This window comes from Triticum urartu, chromosome 6A, assembly GCF_056163025.1.
Source record: "Triticum urartu cultivar PI428250 chromosome 6A, HENAU_Tu73, whole genome shotgun sequence".
Classification (NCBI taxonomy): Eukaryota; Viridiplantae; Streptophyta; class Magnoliopsida; order Poales; family Poaceae; genus Triticum; species Triticum urartu.
In genome coordinates, this window is record NC_141878.1 from 475,355,502 (window position 1) to 475,371,759 (window position 16,258).

Below are 16,258 nucleotides of genomic sequence, written 5' to 3' on the forward strand. Positions count from 1 at the left end.
ACAACCGGTGGCATAAATGATAAAAACCCATTTATAAATGGAAAAATAGTGCTAAAAAATTACGTGTGACTTCTATTTGATTTTGGGTTGGAAAATAATTCTCGTAAATCCCAAATATTGTTGAAACCCTAAATATAAAATTGGAAATTAAATTGAACACTAAAATTATTTAGGGAATAAAATAATAACCCAAAATAAGGTGACAAATAATTTATTCAATTTGGATGAAATGTAATTTCCTAAGTCTCAAGTAGTCTTTTGGGCCATTGCAATTTTCCTAAAAGAATTTGTAGCAAGTTTGATATTTAATAAAATTTAAATTTAAAAGAGAAAGAAAAAACATCAAACCTAACTATGACTCAGCCCATCTACCCCCCCCTCTCTCTCTCTCTCTCTCTCTCTCTCTCTCTCGTGTGCAGCGCAACAAGGAGGCCAGACCCAATTCCTAGCTCAACATAGTCCCGCGCCTCCCTTTTCTCTAGGCTTCGAGAGACTTCTAGTTGTGGAGTTCTTCTGGGCTCCTGCGCTTCCCGCGCCTCCCAAGTACTCGGAAGCCCTCTCTTTCTCTTCCTCTGTCTCCCTCCCCCTCTCTCTCCTACACCTCCCAAGTACGGACAAAGTCCTTTTAGGCTTCGAGAGAATTGATCTAGTAGTGGAGTCAGCTTTACTTGTTCCTTAAGTAAAGTTGTCGTGTGAGTTTGAAATCTGACCGTTGTAAATGTGTCGGTTGGCCATTGGTTGGGTTGCATGCCCCGCGTGGTCATTTCACCCTCGATACTGCTCCAGATTGAAGCTACTACTATGTAGCACTTCTATGCACCACTTCCAGTGAAGATCTAATCATCAACTTGGCCAAAGAAAACTCATAGATCGGAAAGCATTACATAGCTATAATAATCACACATAATAAAGTTCAGAAAAGACTCAATTACTTTCAATGAATAATCTGATCATAAACCCACAATTCACTGGATCCCAAAAAACACACTGCAAAAGATTGCATCAAAATCGATCTCCAAAGAGAACATTGTATTGAAGATCAAAAAGAGAGAGGGATGACCATCTAGCTAATTACTATGGACCCATAGGTCTTGTGGGAACTACTCACACATCATCGGTGGTGCAGTAAGGTTGATGTAGAAGCCCTCCGTGACCGACTCCCCCTCCGACATAGTACCCGCAAAGACCTCCAGTTGGGATCATGGAAGAACATATACTTGCGGTGGCTGAAAAGTTGTTCCATTGGTGCTTCTGTTTTTTTTGCAATATTAGAGAATTTATAGTGTTGGAATTAGGTCAAATGGATCCATGAGGGGCCCACAAGATATCAGGGCGCACTCTATTGTCTTGTCGTATCCTCGTAGGTCTTCTGGTCCTCCCCTGAAGCTTCTAGGGTCTCTTCTGGTTCAGTAAAACTCGTCAAAAAGTTCCGTCATGTTTGGACTCCGTTTGGTATAGATTTTGTAAAACAAAAAACAAGCATAAAACAACAATTGGCAGTAGGCACTAGGTTAATAGGTTAGTTCCCAAAAATAATATAAAATTGCATATAAAACATGTAAGATTTATAGTATAATAGCACAAAACAATGAAAAATTGTAGATACGTTGGAGACGTATCATGGTATTCTAGCATCGTCCTTAGTATGATTGGAGATCGAGGCAAGGTACACATTCATTATTAATATGTTTATGCATGTACCATGTTTGCATAAATATTGACACATTACTTATTATGTAGTGCTTGCATGATAACTTGTTAAACCGATGTCATTAAATATATGTTGCATAGACCAATCCATGATAAAATTAGCAAGTGGGCTTATGCTTTGTTGTGTATGATTTTTCTTATTAATATCGAGAATCTATCAAAGGCCAAATCACTGCCAGATTTATTATTGAGCATCGGATTGACGTCATGCATAATATTGATATTAGCCTTGTCTCTCGAGTACTATGGAGATTATGTTTTGATGGTTGAATTCATAGCGATGGCCAAGGTGTTGGTGTTGTTTGTATATCTCCTTATGGTACTATTTTTGAAGCCCCATGCCACTTAGAATATTTTTTGCACAAATAATCAAAGCCGAATATGCATTGTTACTCGGATTGAATATTTTACTTGCTATATGTGCTATACATATTGAGGATTTCAACGATTAATTATTAGTAGTGCTACAAATATCAAAAAAATTATCAATGTTTTGACGAATCACTTATAATTTACCTTGAGGCATGTCTAGATGTAATATCCTCATTGGGTTGCTTTGCTGATCATGGTATTATGTTGGAGAGAGTTGGCACAACAAGCATCGGGCTACTATGTTGATCATGGTATTGCATATATATTGATAATTGATGCTTAGTCTCATTGACATAGGCAAGGCCGAACTGAAGCCTACCGCTTCGACCACTAATGCATTTTTTATGCAGACAAAAGCAAGGATTGGAGGATTCTCATTGTTGATTATTTACAAGATCCTAGCAAAAGGGTGGATAATATGATTTGGCAGATGGCTTTGCATGCATATCTAAGGAACTTTATGCTCAAATTAACGAAGTTGAGAATGTTTCACCCAAGTTAGCATCAAAAGGTTCACACAAGCAATGGCCGACATATACTTATCGCCCTAAGCAGATATAAAATGGCCGATGGAGTGTTGATATCGTCCTTGGAACAAGCTCTGTGCAAAATGTTTTTCGGTAAACAAGCTTTGCTAAAAAAACAGGGGACATGTATTGACACCAGATTTTGGCATGGTCAAAAACTTAATTAAGATGGCCTCTGATAATCCACAAGTATAGGGGATTGCGACAGTCTTCGAGGGCAGTATTTCACCCAAATTTATTGATTCGACACAAGGGGAGCCAAAGAATATTTATGAGTATTAGCAGTTGAGTTGTCAATTCAACCTCACCTAGAGAACTAAATATTTGCATCAAAGTGTTTAGTAGCTGTAACACCCACGATGCGGCTATATCTCCCACGTGTCGGAGCACGACTTAGAGGCATAACCGCATAGTAGGCATGTTGCAAGAGGGGTAATCTTTACACATCCCATGTACTGAATAAGAAAGGGGTAAAGAGTTGTCTTACAATCGCCACTTCACATAATACATAAATATAGCATTGCATCATCCAGATACAATCAAGGTCCGACTACGGAACCAAATAAAGAAAGACAACCCCTAATGCAATATATCCTCGATCACCCCGACTGGGCTCCACTACTGATCAACTGAAAAACAAAACAACACAACGAACACGAACTTCATCGGGCTCCCACTTGAGCTCGGTTGCGTCACCTGCACGGTTATCATCGGCACCTGCAACTGTTTGAAGTAATCTGTGAGTCACGGGGACTCAGCAATCTCACACCCGCGAGATCAAGACTATTTAAGCTTATGGGTAGGAAAGGGTAGTGAGGTGGAGCTGCAGCAAGCACTAGCTTATATGGTGGCTAACTTACGCAAAAGAGAGCGAGAAGAGAAGCAAGGCACGGTCGTGAACTAGAAGTGATCAAGAAGTGATCCTGAAACTACTTACGTTCAAACATAACTCCAAAGCCGTGTTCACTTCCTGGACTCCGCCGGAAAGAGACCATCACGGCTACACATTAGGTTGATGCATTTTAATTAAGTTAAGTGTCAAGTCCTCTACAACCGGACATTAACAAATTCCCATCTGCCCATAACCGCATGCACAACTTTCGAAAGTTCAAAACCCTGCAGGGGTGTCCCAACTTAGCCCATCACAAGCTCTCATGGTCAACGAAGGATATTCCTTCTCCCAGGAAGACCCGATCGGACTCGGAATCCCGGTTACAAGACATTTCGACAATGGTAAAACAAGACCAGCAAGACCGCCCAATGCGCCAACATCCTGATAGGAGCTGCACATATCTCGTTCTCAGGGCAACACTGGATGAACACTACGTACAACTAAAACCAGCCCTCAAGTTTCCCCGAGGTGGCGCCGCAAGTGGCTCTATTTCGGACCAACACTTAGACAAGCACTGGCCCGGGGGGGGGGGGGTTAAAATAAAGATGACCCTTGAGTCTGCAAAACCCAAGGGAAGGTGATAGGTTGTTAGTGCAAATGTAAAACCAAGGTTGGGCCTTGCTGGAGGAGTTTTATTCAAGGCGAACTGTCAAGGGGTCCCCATAACACCCAACCGTGTAAGGAACGCAAAATCAAGGAACATAACACCGATATGACGGAAACTAGGGCGGCAAGAGTGGAACAAAACACCAGGCATAAGGCCGAGCCTTCCACCCTTTACCAAGCGTATAGATGCATTAAATAATTAAATAAGAAATATGGTGATATCCCAACAAAATATCCATGTTCCAACAAGGAACAAACTCCATCTTCACCTGCAACTAACAATGCTATAAGAGGGGCTGAGCAAAGCGGTAACATAGCCAAACAACGGTTTGCTAGGAAAGGTGGGTTAGAGGCTTGACATGGCAATATGGGGGGCATGATATAGCAAGTGGTAGGTATCGCGGCATAGCAAAAGAGCGAGCAACTAGCAAGCAAAGATAGAAGTGATTTCGAGGGTATGGTCATATTGCCTGAGATCCCGCAAGGAAGAAGAACGAGTCCATGAAGAAGACAAACGAACGTAGTCGAACAGATCCTCACAAACGCGGCGTTGTCGGAACCAACCCGAAGAAGCAACATCGGAAAGAAGCAAACCACATAGTAAACAATCAACACATCAACATGGCATGATGTACAACCAAGTATGATGCATGTCCGGTGTCATGATACATGGCATGGCAAAGTGCACAAGCAAAACTACAAGTTAAGTGGAGCTCAATATGCAACGAGTTCATATTGACGGAACACCACATGACTTATTTAGTTCGATCTCGTTTATGTACCCAACAATATTAAATGTTCTTAAACATGGCAAGGGTTGGAGCAAAAGAAAACCACCTATCTAGGCAAGTTTAAATGAGCCCGGAACAACAAACAACAAGTCCGGAAACTCCTCATGAGCATATTTTATATTTGGTACTGTTCTGCCCTAAACATAAATTTAGAGTTGTTGAACATGCAAAGTAAGGTCACCATGTTAATCTAGGCATTTTTCTACCCCATTTACATATAAAGTTCATTAAAATCCAAGCTACGGTTATTAAGTTATGGATTAAGGCATTTTAACATGGCATAAGGACAAAATTACACAAACAGCATTTTAAATATTTTAAAAAAGATGAAAGTTGGATATTATTAAACTAGACAAAATTCTAGACATTTTACATATAAAGTTTGTTTTAATCCGATGCACGTTTAATTAGTTAGGATATGCATGAAGTGCAAGGGTGTTCCTGCAAAACTGGCAATTCTCAGGATAAATAGCAAATTCGGTCGCGAAAAAAACAGGCACTCGGGCCGAATCTAGCTGGCCCAACAATGGAAAAAAGGGGCTCAGGGGTGGCCTCACCATGGGCCGAGCCCAGTCAGTGAGGAGGCCAAGGCAGGCCGGGCCTTGGAGCGGGCGCGGCTGGATCCCGCGAGCGGACGCGCTCCTCTCTGGTCAACGCGCGGGGGGCGGGGGGGGGGGGGGGGATCGAGCGAGCGAAGCAGGGGAAGGGTCAACACCGGATGCACGACTGCAGCCTCCTCCTTTCGACAAAAAGGCATGAGTGGGACTTGGCGGCGCCAGGCGACGGGGATCCGGTCGGGACGATGTTCTCTGGCGAGGCAAGGCCCGGCGGGAGTCGCGGGCTCCAGATCCAGCGCTGGGCGAGCTGGAGGAGGTCGGCGCGGCGGGGCGCTGCACTTGCCGATGCAGATGGCAGAAGCACGGCGGCGCTGGCATCGAGTACATGGCGCGGCGGGGCGACGACGAGTCTTGGCGGGAACGGTTCGAGGAGCTCGAGGACGATGTCGTCCGGGCGCGGGAGGCGAGGATGGCCAACGCAAACTCCTCTGGGGCTCCCTGTTGCACGACCAGCAGCGCAAGTGAGAGATGGAGGAGAGAAAGAAGAGGAAGGGAGAGGCAGGGGCGCAGGGGTCCTGCTACAGGTGGTCGCCGACGATGGGAAGGTCCTCGCCTGACGACGGCGGGGCTGCTGCTTGCTCTGGGTGAGCGGCTGGATGTGGGCATGTGGCTGGAGGCGACGCTGGATGCCTGGGCCTGGGGTAGAGGTAGAGGAGACGGGGAAAACGAGGTGGATCTCGCGGCTGGTGCCGGGAATGATGGGACAACCTCCCTAGGATCTAGGGTTGAATAGGTTTTTGACTAGGGACTAATCTGGTCCTTCGATCATAATCGAATGGACGAGAAAAGTAGGTTAGGGAGTCCAATAAAGAAAACGGTAATGTTTTATAGATGTTTGGGGATGATCCGGATCCAACGGTGACGACTGCCCGAGTTGGGTCCGGGGAAATTTCGGACGCGCACGAGAGGGGGTTTGTGCACTGAGCAAAGAGGGGTTTTCGGACCGTGCGATCGCATCGGACGGCTCTGGATGTGAAGAGGGGTAGGTGGATGGACTAGGTGGGATGTGGCGAGGCTAAGAGGAGAGAAGAGAGAGAGGGCCCGGCAGCAGTTTTCGGAGACCGAAAACGTCCGACGTTAGACCGGCAGCGGTGCCGCTATAGTTATCCGTTGAGGCGTCAAACGGACTCCGAATGCAATGAAACTTGACAGGTGACCTACTAACAACATAACAACACCGCATGCCAACTTTCAACCCATTCCGAGAACATTTTCCGGCCACTTATAAAATAATATTTCGGATGTGCCACGGGCGCGTGCAAGTGTGTCTGGGCTCAGAATGGACAACGGGCGGAACTGGGGGAACCCGGACGAATGCAAGTTTCAAAAAAACATGATGATGCAATGCGGATGATGACATGGCAAGATGCAACACACAAGCGAATGACATGGCAATGTCGGCGAATAACTGGGAGACACCTGGCGCAACGGTCTCGGGGCGTCACAACACTCCACCACTACGAGAGGATCTCGTCCCGAGATCTAGGATGGCACCGGAGAGAAACGGGAGAGGAAGAGTAGAGGTAAAACTAAGTTGCTTCTTTGACAAACGAGTGAAACCATGAACCTTGCGAGGTTGAACAATCTGAAAGAAATAATACAACGAAGATGAGCAAAGTCGAAAACACTCCGATACAAAAGAGGAACAAGGAACATCACGAGAACCTTGTAGGTTTAAAGACATAAGAAAAAGGGTACAATGGATAAGAAGTACAAGCAAGCACTCCGGTTGAAACGAGGTGTACAAGGAATGATAAAGATCAATTACGACAACACTCGGTTGGAGAAAAAAGGTAAGGAATATGAGCTTGGCAAAAAGAAAGCACTTGGATGAGAGTCCGGTTAGAAGAGGAATGATAGACACAACACTCCGGTTAAAACAAGATAGAGAAGGAATAAGAATGATATAATTTGGACAGCACTCCAACTGAAAATGGAAGGAATTAACGAGAACTTGACAAGATGAGAGTATGCTTGATGAAATCAACAACACACTGCCTTCGGAACTATTGAAAGAATGGCACAAGGGGTAAGAAAGATTTCAGACAGCACTCCGGTTGAGAAGGGAGGTAAAACTTCATAAGATGAGAGAACTTGAATGAAGGACACGACACTCCAGTTGAATGGAAAAGCAAAAGGAAAGAACATGATCTTTGACAAAATGGGGTGATGGATCGAAGTGTGCAACATCATAATGCCTCCGGAAGAAATAATAGAAGATAGATCATTGGAATTAAATTATGGAGAAGAAAATGATAACTCTTCCCACAAATGAATTTGAAAGAAACATCCTTACGAATAAGGCTTGAACGAAGTTGTTGAAAAATCAACAACGAAAACAATAAGCTGCTTGTGGGCTTATGAAAACATCTGAAAACTTGAGGTGAAATTCTGCCATAAATGGAAACAAGATTGGATTGATATGAACAAGGAGACAAGAAACTTATTTCACCGTGAGGATAAATGAAGAACTTGGGTCATTTATGAGCACCATAAATAGCAACAATCCTTAGGGAAAGGTTTAGGTGAAATATAACCCAAGATAACTCCAATGAAGAGATTGATGGATTTAAAATATCTCATTCTTGCCAACATGTGAATCATGAAACACGAAGGAGAATTATCAAGAACGACATAACACCACCTGAAAAGATAAGATAGAAAGACTCTCACTTTGGGATGCAGGAAGAAGAATGCTTGAACTCCTCTGAAAAGAATCTCGATGAACACTCCAAGAAGGAATTAAATCCTTGCTGAACCATCATGTAGAACCTCCATGAAGAACTCCGGTAATAAAAGAATGATCCAAAAGAATTGAAGGATGAAAAGAATAAGATTGAAGCCTTGCAATGATTAGATAAATGTTCGTGGTGATATAGGTGAGAGATCTTGGAACTCCGGGAAAAGTATGAAGCACTTGAACCGAGAATGTGATATGATGAACCACTCCGGAAAGCAAGAATTGAATTTACTCGGCGAAACAAGAATAAGAATTACATTATGCTTATCCATCATCAATTTAATTGATGACAAGCAATGGATTTGGCATACTATTTATTCTCGTAGAAAGGATTAAGATAGATATTGCGCCAACTTGGGAAGGTCTTCAATGAACCACCGGTAGAATTTGAAAAGCACGAACGCATTGATATGATACACGAAGGAAGAAGAATCTTGGAAGAACCACCGTAAGAATTTAAAACGAATGAAGAAAAGATAGCGAAACACCGGGAAGAATTAGGAAATGAACGAAGATACAAGAGAGTATTTGATACAAGAGAACGAATAGATCACGAGCTGCTTAGAGAATATTTGGATGATGCACCGGTAAGATTTTGAGAATGAGAGCTGAAGGCTGGAATGAATAATTCTTCTGAAATGATGGGCTCCGGAGGAAAGAAATGAAAACAACTCATGAAATGCTCCGGATGGATGAAAAGAATTCTCACAATCAAAACAATTATGAGAGGATGACATCACACTTGAACTGAGAATCCTCGAGAGAAGGCACAAGATTTAGAGGAAACACTTCTTCGGTCTTCAAATCCGAGAATGACGACGAGAAACACCACCAAGAATAGTTGAAACACTCCGGAATGACTAAAAGAAAGGTTGAACCAATGATGAAAAGAATGTGAAAGATCTTGGAGAAGGCATTTGACTGAAGATAACTCATTCTTATGTCAAACTTGGAAAAGAATTTGAGAGTAACTCCGGGAAAATTAGAAGATTCAGGTAAGATCCTGGAAAAAGACCTGTGGGTTAGGGCCCACTCAAAAGATACACCGTTGAAGAGATTTAAAATATAGATTGCGCCGGTTGAATTAAATGGCTTGAATAATATTACAACCTCGAAATAGGTTGAGCGGATCTTGAATGAAAACACGAGCCTTCTGAGATATCTTCAGCACTCCGGAACAAATGAACAGTGAGAGATGAACGATTAAAAGGTGCACCGGTAAGAGAAAACATTTAAAACGAGGAAAGGATATGATCAACAAAACTTGAATTGAATCCTCCGGAGAAGAAAGAGAATGAAGAATGATGAAATTGAAAGCTCCACTAGAATCTTCATGAGAATCACCGGATAAGAACATTGACGGAAAAGAATGGAGATACTTCGCATCAATAAAATAATACTTGATTAAGAAATCTGAATCCTTGAAGAAAAAAGGGTGGGAGGGCGGGAAAAACAAAGACAACTTGGGACGAATGAAACAAACACCGATGATAAAACTTAGAATTGATCTTGCGAATGTTGAAATGAACGGATCCACTTGAAAAGAAACACGCCGGTTGAAAATGATTGACATGACAATCTCGATTATCATGAAGGATTGGTATTCACATCAGAGTATGAGAACACCATTTAGGAAAGGTATGGAATCAACACTTAACATTGAAGCAACTCGAATACCAAAAAGAAACAAAGGATTGGCTTGCAGCATAAGCCGGAACAAACATATGATAGAGATTTCGTCCGAAGTTTTCGTGGTGGGGCCCACACGGGCTCAATCGTACATCACCATCATGTACAAAGCAGCGCACATGACATACGAAGCGTCCCCGAGTCAGCATAGCCAAGGACTCTTTAAGACACAACGAGACCACTGTAAAACCAACCTGGATAGGCGGACCACTAGACGTCGAACCCCAATTTCATAGCATGCATCTGTCAGAAAGATATCCTAGGAGCTACTTGAATTCCCACTTATAAACTCCCGAAACTTTCTGGTTATGCAATCAGGTGTTGGGGATACAAGGGAAGCATAATATCTCACCCAAAACTAGCAAATCCTACATCCAGCTGTATCCATCCTTCAACACATAACCAAGAAACCTTCGGAAATCATACCTCAACCTTCGAAAAGCATCCGTTATACGAGTTATGGCGATACTCCCGAACTCCCGCCCCAGTACTGGGTGGCGTCGAGGTTATCTCACCAACAACTGCATAAAAGAGATTTTCGATGTCGGCGAAGCTCAGGTATTTCAGAACTGCAATGATAAAATTGTGACGACAACACCTCGGAGCTCAACTCCCCGAGACACTACCACAACCCCTAAATGTCAGGAGGCACCAAGAACAATGTTCTCATCACAAAACCATCGGAACGATTCCAAGATACCCGCGTGATCCAAAAAAAAATTCGTGAAATTTGAGGAGAGAAGAGTCAAAACTCTACGTCAGGAGGCCTCACCAGAGCGACGAAGGGACTGAGGAGTAAAAATAATCCTACTCTCTGATATATATAGTCCTATAAGACTCAAAATATTTTTCTAGACTCAACAACGCCGGTGATTCGATCAAGCAGGGGGCGCCTAAGTCGAGGAAGGCTCTGATACCAACTTGTAACACCCACGATGCGGCTATATCTCCCACGTGTCGGAGCACGACTTAGAGGCATAACCGCATAGTAGGCATGTTGCAAGAGGGGTAATCTTTACACATCCCATGTACTGAATAAGAAAGGGGTAAAGAGTTGTCTTACAATCGCCACTTCACACAATACATAAATATAACATTACATCATCCAGATACAATCAAGGTCCGACTACGGAACCAAATAAAGAAAGACAACCCCTAATGCAATATATCCTCGATCGCCCCGACTGGGCTCCACTACTGATCAACTGAAAAACAAAACAACACAACGAACACGAACTTCATCGGGCTCCCACTTGAGCTCGGTTGCGTCACCTGCACGGTTATCATCGGCACCTGCAACTGTTTGAAGTAATCTGTGAGTCACGGGGACTCAGCAATCTCACACCCGCGAGATCAAGACTATTTAAGCTTATGGGTAGGAAAGGGTAGTGAGGTGGAGCTGCAGCAAGCACTAGCTTATATGGTGGTTAACTTACGCAAAAGAGAGCGAGAAGAGAAGCAAGGCACGGTCGTGAACTAGAAGTGATCAAGAAGTGATCCTGAAACTACTTACGTTCAAACATAACTCCAAAGCCGTGTTCACTTCCCGGATTCCGCAGGAAAGAGACCATCACGGCTACACACGCGGTTGATGCATTTTAATTAAGTTAAGTGTCAAGTTCTCTACAACCGGACATTAACAAATTCCCATCTGCCCATAACCACAGGCACGACTTTCGAAAGTTCAAAACCCTGCAGGGGTGTCCCAACTTAGCCCATCACAAGCTCTCACGGTCAACGAAGGATATTCCTTCTCCCAGGAAGACCCGATCGGACTCGGAATCCCGGTTACAAGACATTTCGACAATGGTAAAACAATACCAGCAAGACCACCCAATGCGACGACATCAAGATAGGAGCTGCACATATCTCGTTCTCAGGGCAACAACGGATGAACACTACGTACAGCTAAAACCAGCCCTCAAGTTTCCCCGAGGTGGCGCTGCAAGTGGCTCTATTTCGGACCAACACTTAGACAAGCACTGGCCCGGGGGGGTTAAAATAAAGATGACCCTTGAGTCTGCAGAACCCAAGGGAAGGTGATAGGTTGTTAGTGCAAATGTAAAACCAAGGTTGGGCCTTGCTGGAGGAGTTTTATTCAAGGCGAACTGTCAAGGGGTCCCCATAACACCCAACCGTGTAAGGAACGTAAAATCAAGGAACATAACACCGGTATGACGGAAACTAGGGCGGCAAGAGTGGAACAAAACACCAGGCATAAGGCCGAGCCTTCCACCCTTTACCAAGCGTATAGATGCATTAAATAATTAAATAAGAAATATGGTGATATCCCAACAAAATATCCATGTTCCAACAAGGAACAAACTCCATCTTCACCTGCAACTAACAACGCTATAAGAGGGGCTGAGCAAAGCGGTAACATAGCCAAACAACGGTTTGCTAGGAAAGGTGGGTTAGAGGCTTGACATGGCAATATGGGGGGCATGATATAGCAAGTGGTAGGTATCGCGGCATAGCAAAAGAGCGAGCAACTAGCAAGCAAAGATAGAAGTGATTTCGAGGGTATGGTCATCTTGCCTGAGATCCCGCAAGGAAGAAGAACGAGTCCATGAAGAAGACAAACTGACGTAGTCGAACGGATCCTCACAAATGCGGCGTTATCGGAACCAACCTGAAGAAGCAACACTGGAAAGAAGCAAACCACATAGTAAACAATCAACACATCAACATGGCATGATGCACAACCAAGTATGATGCATGTCCGGTTTCATGATACATGGCATGGCAAAGTGCACAAGCAAAACTACAAGTTAAGTGGAGCTCAATATGCAACGAGTTGCATATTGACGGAACACCACATGACTTATTTAGTTCGATCTCGTTATGTACCCAACAATATTAAATGTTCTTAAACACGGCAAGGGTTGGAGCAAAAGAAAACCACCTATCTAGGCAAGTTTAAATGAGGCCGGAACAACAAACAACAAGTCTGGAAAGTCCTCATGAGCATATTTTAGATTTGGTACTGTTCTGCCCTAAACATAAATTTAGATTTTGTTGAACATGCAAAGTAAGGTCACCATGTTAATCTAGGCATTTTTCTACCCCATTTAGATATAAAGTTTATTAAATCCCTTATTAAGTTATGGATTAAGGCATTTTAACATGGCATAAGGACAAAATTACACAAACAACATTTTAAACATTTTAAACATAGATGAAAGTTGGATATTATTAAACTAGACAAAATTCTAGACATTTTACATATAAAGTTTGTTTTAATCCGATGCACGGTTAATTAGTTAGGATATGCATGAAGTGCAAGGGTGTTCCTGCAAAACTGGCAATTCTCAGGATAAATAGCAAATTCGGTCGCGAAAAAAATAGCACTCGGGCCGAATCTAGCTGGCCCAACAATGGAAAAGGGGCTCAGGGGTGGCCTCACCATGGGCCGAGCCCAGTCAGTGAGGAGGCCAAGGCAGGCCGGGCCTTGGAGCGGGCGCGGCTGGATCCCGCGAGCGGACACGCTCCTCTCTGGTCAACACAGGGGGGGGGGGGATCGAGCGAGCGAAGCAGGGGAAGGGTCAACACCGGATGCACGACTGCAGCCTCCTCCTCTCGACAAAAAGGCAGGAGCGGGACTTGGCGGCGCGAGGCGACGGGGATCCGGTCGGGACGGCGTTCTCCGGCGAGGCAAGGTCCGGCGGGAGTCGCGGGCTCCAGATCCAGCGCTGGGGCGAGCTGCAGGAGGTTGGCGCGGCGGGGCGCTGCACTTGCCGACGTGGATGGCAGAAGCACGACGACACTGGCATCGAGTACATGGCGCGGCGGGGCGGCGACGAGTCTTGGCGGGAACGGTTCGAGGAGCTCGAGGACGACGTCGTCCGGGCGCGGGAGGCGAGGATGGCTAGCGCAAACTCCTCTGGGGCTCCCTGTTGCACGACCAGCAGCGTAGGTGAGAGAGGGAGGAGAGAAAGAAGAGGAAGGGAGAGGCAGGGGCGCAGGGGTCCTGCTACAGGTGGTCGCCGGCGACGGGAAGGTCCTCGCCTAACGACGGCGGGGCTGCTGCTTGCTCTGGGTGAGCGGCTGGATGTGGGCATGTGGCTGGAGGCGACGCTGGATGCCTGGGCCTGGGGTTCGAGCAGAGGAGTTCGGTGGGGGGGGGGTGGATCGATGGGTGGATCGGGAAGGCAGGGGAGTATCCTGATTGGAGCGACGGGGAAAACGAGGTGGATCTCGCGGCTGGCGGCGGGAATGATGGGACAATCTCCCTAGGATCTAGGGTTGTCCACTATAGAAAGCAAATATGTTTTTAACTAGGGACTAATCTGGCCCTTGGATCATAATCGAATGGACGAGAAAATTAGGTTAGGGAGTCCAATAAAGAAAATGGTGATGTTTTGTGGATGTTTGGGGATGATCCGGATCCAACGGTGACGACTGCCCGAGTCGGGTCCGGGGAAGTTTCGGACGCGCACGAGAGGGGGTTTGTGCACTGAGCAAAGAGGGGTTTTCGGACCGTGCGATCGCATCGGACGGCTCCGGATGCGAAGAGGGGTAGGTGGATGGACTAGGTGGGCTGTGGCGAGGCTGAGAGGAGAGAAGAGAGAGAGGGCCCGGCAGCAGTTTTCGGAGACCGAAAACGTCCGACGTTAGACCGGCAGCGGTGCCGCTATAGTTATCCGTTGGGGCGTCAAATGGACTCCGAATGCAATGAAACTTGGCAGGCGACCTACTAAAAACATAACAACACCTCATGCCAACTTTCAACCCATTTTGAGAACATTTTCCAGCCACTTATAAAATAATATTTCAGACGTGCCACGGGCGCGTGCAAGTGTGTCTGGGCTCAGAACGGACAACAGGCGGAACTGAGGGAGCCCGGACGAATGCAAGTTTTGAAAAAACATGATGATGCAATGCGGATGATGACATGGCAAGATGCAACACGCAAGCGAATGACATGGCAACGTCGGCGAATAACTGGGAGACACCTGGCGCAACGGTCTCGGGGCGTCACAGTAGCATAGCAGTATGATAGTTTGATAGCAATGGTAACAATAGCAACAGTAACAGTAGCAGTTTTGCAATGATTGTAAGAGCAACAGCAACGAAAGTAACTTAGCAAAGATCAATATGCGAAAAGTGTAGGCATTGGATCAGTGATGGATATTTGTATTGGATAACATTCATCATGTAACAGTCACAACCTAGAGCAATACACAATAGCTCCAATTCATCAATATCATGTAGGCATGTATTCCGTATATAGTCATACATGCTTATAATAAGAACTTGCATGACATGTTTTGTCCTACCCTCCCGTGACAGCAGGGTCCAAAGGGAAACTAAGGGATATATAGGCCTCCTTTTAACAGAGAACCGGAACATTGCACATGGTGAATACATGAACTCCTCGAATTACAGTCATCCCCGAAGAGTATCCCAACTATTATCACTTTGGGGTCTACAGATCAGAACAATAACAAGTGCATATAATTAACTAGCACATAGGATCAAGAACTCAAATATATTCATGAAAACATAGAGTGTTCAGATCTGAAATCATGGCACTTGGGCCCTAGTGACAAGCATTAGGCATAGCAAAGTCATAGCAACATCAATCTCACAACATAGTGGATACTAGGGATCAAAACCTAACAATTTGACTTGATTATATGACAAATCTCATCCAGCTCCATCACCGTCCAGCAAGCCTAAGAAGGAATTACTCACACCAGGTGGCGATAATCATGGAATTGTTGATGAAGAAGGGTTGGTGATGATGATGGCGATGAATCCCCCTCTCTGGAGCCCCGAACGGACTCCAGATCAGCCCTCCTGATGAAGAATATGAGGTGGCGGCGGCTCCGTATCATAAAACGCAATGAAACTTCTTCTCTTATGTTTTTTTTCTCAGGAAGACGATATTTATGGAGTTGAGACTAGGGTCAGCGGAGCCTTGTGGGCCCCATAAGCTAACAGGGCACGCTCCGTTGCCTTATTTTTTTTGCCTATTTTTGGTTTTCCAGGAAATCAGTACCAAACGAAGTGCAAATGCTATGAAACTTTTTGACGATTTTTTTCTGGACAAGAGAGACCCTAGAAGCTTTGGGGGGAGACCACAAGGCAAACAATGAGATATCAAGGCAACAAGGCGCGCCCGTGGGGGGTAGGCGCACCCTGATGCCTTGTGGGCTCCTTGTGCTTCCGTCTGACCTAATTCTACCTTTGTAAATTCTATAAAATTGGGAAACCAACAGAGAGCTACCCAAAATACTTTTTTCGCCGCTGCAAGTTTTTGGTCTTCCGATATCCCATCTGGAGGCCTTTTCCGGTACTCTGTCGGAGGG